The 2,500-nt window shown below is 36.7% G+C and overlaps 1 protein-coding gene across 6 annotated transcripts in view; it reads right to left on the bottom strand.

Moving 5' to 3' along the window:
* Nucleotides 1-2,500, bottom strand: part of LOC106881595 (uncharacterized) — a 191,000-nt gene that overhangs the window by 162,381 nt on the left and 26,119 nt on the right. For 2 of the 6 annotated variants that reach the window (XM_052967823.2, XM_089352193.1), the window contains exon 1: nt 493-2,500. This exon is cut by the window's right edge. The exons of the other annotated variants lie outside the window; for them this stretch is intronic. The gene's annotated coding sequence lies outside the window, so the exon portion shown is untranslated. The remainder of the gene's footprint in view (nt 1-492) is intronic. 6 annotated transcript variants of the gene reach the window in all.

Here is a 2,500-nt window from a genome sequence, read left to right as displayed (position 1 = left end):
AAATAATCAACAATGTATAGAGACGACGATCCCTCACTGAGCTGTTATTGTTGTTGTTATTATTGTTTGTTGTATTGTTTTCAATGATAGCTTTTTTTTTCTTTTTATATTTTATTGATTTGTTTTTTGTTTTTTCTTTCTTAGTTTTGTTTGTTTTTTGTTAGGGGATATTTTTCCTTTCTTCCGCTTGCATTTATTTCTTTCGCAGATAAGTAATACAGTAAAGATTGTGTGTGTGTGTGTGTGTGCACGCGCGCGTGTGTATGTATGTATGTGTGAGACGTGTGCAAGTACGTGTGTGTGTGTGTGTATACTTATATAAATATATATATACTTGGATAGTTACATGTATAATACATATTACATTATGCATACATAGCTACCTACGAATATATATATATATGACAAAGTTATATATATTAAGACAGACGGACACAAAATAGTTACAGGGTTACAGATATAGAATATAAATGATATAAATGGATATGATACCTTATCTGCCTATGTTAACGTGCGTGTGTGCATATATATAGAAATACATGTGTGTGTATGCATATATATATATATATACAGATATATATATATATATATAATGCTTATACACACCAATGCAAGTCTGTCGTATACGGCCCAAGTAAAAGGTGGGTTATATATGTATATAAATAAAATAAATTATCAATAAATAAATAAATAATGATTTTTTTAAAAAATATCTTGTAAAATAATAGATAGATCTTAGTAAGTCAAATGAAAGTCCAGTCTGTGCGTTGACGACGATGACGACGACGACATGCTAGAGATATGAAAATTCCCTAAGAGTTTTAGATATCCATCCAGTCAGTTGTAGTCATTCGGTTGAAGTACAATCAGTGAATAAATAAAAGAGAGCAGAGAAACGAAACGAAGAGTTGAAAATACGTATAGTGAGAAAGAGATATAGATGCAAAAACGGAGACGGGGAGAAATAAAGAGAGAGGGAGTGGGGAAGAGATGATTCGATTGAGTTGAGTTGAATTGACTAGTGGGTGTATTTAAGTTGTGACGGTATTGGGATGTATGTATTGGAAGGATGGATGATTTGATAGATACATAGATTGGATGTATGTGGTGGTAGGTAAATAGATGGTAGAAGAAAAGTATAAGGTAAAGAAAGAGGTGGATACAGAGGATGTGGAAAAAGCAGGTAAGAAGGAGGCGGAGGAGATTGAGGAGGAGGAGGTCGGTGCGGCGTAAAGAGGCGGAAGGAGTGCTGGAAGAAAAGTAATAGAGAGAGAGAGAGAAGGAGAAAAAGAATTAGGAGGTAGATAAGAGGATGATGAACGAGGAAGGCGGAAGCAGGAGGCAATGGAAGGTAAAGTAAGTGCGAGAGAGAGAGAAAGCGGGAGAGAGGGAGTTATGAATATACATACATACAAATGATATATATGGAGAGAGAGACTGAGGAGGAGGTATATGTATGATGTAGGAGATGGTATGGAAGGAGCGGTACAAGACGTAGTGATAAGGAGGGGGGAAACAGAAAATAAAAGCAGAACCTAGTTTGACAGACATACACAGAAAGTAATTGCGGGACTGTCGCTCCGCTGTTGTTGTTGTTGTTGTTTGGCCCCAGAATTGTCCTGACGAAGATGTAAGAAGAAAATAATTCTATCCGTGACCACACCATTCAAATTTTTTTTTTTTTTGGTATTTCTTTTCTTTCTTTTTCTTTTTTTTTTCTTCTTAGTTTATCGACTACATAACCCCCAATGTGTCTCATTCCTTGACTTGAAAGGGGTGATGTGATTTGAGGGAGATCTGGCTGCTATTTCGTGCTCCCAGATAAAGCCTCCTTCCCCCAATGCATAATAGCGTTGTTGCTGTTGTTATTGTTGGAGTTAATGACAGCATCGGCGGTGGTGGTGGTGGTGGTCAGGTAACTCTTAATATATCGAATAGTAGAAATTTAATTAACGAAGAAGGGAAGAGGGAGTAGGGAAAACAAAAATGACTCATCAGCAACGTCCAGTGATTTATATAGCATGATGGTAATAATGATGATAATATTAATGATCCTGATAATCGTAATGATGATGATGATGTTGATAGTTTCTTACATTTCCAAAAGGGATACGGCTTTGAAAGGAGGCGGCAGGCGCATAGGAGAGTTGAATCAATGCCAATTTATTTACTCGTATTCTTATATAACTGATACTCCAGCGGGATTTGAACCACTGATCGTTGATGAACGAAACTAACTGCTGTAATTGCATTTACTTCTACTCACGACTATTTCTGCCAACACACAGTTAAATAATAATGATTTCTCGCGGGACCACGAATTTATAAGGCTTGGGGATACAGTCGATTAAATCGATGTCCAGTGTACATGTCTGACGCTTATTTTATCAACCCCCGGACAGCAAAGTCAACTCCAGTGAGATTTGAACTCAGAACAAGGTCCAGCAAATAATTATAAATTTTCGACTTCAGTGAAGGGGATATAGTCGATCCCACCGAG

This window comes from Octopus bimaculoides, chromosome 5 (genome assembly GCF_046866305.1).
Source record: "Octopus bimaculoides isolate indiv1 chromosome 5, ASM4686630v1, whole genome shotgun sequence".
NCBI lineage: Eukaryota > Metazoa > Mollusca > Cephalopoda > Octopoda > Octopodidae > Octopus > Octopus bimaculoides.
The sequence above is the reverse complement of the archived record's forward strand: the minus strand, read 5'-3'. Positions and strand labels throughout refer to the sequence as shown.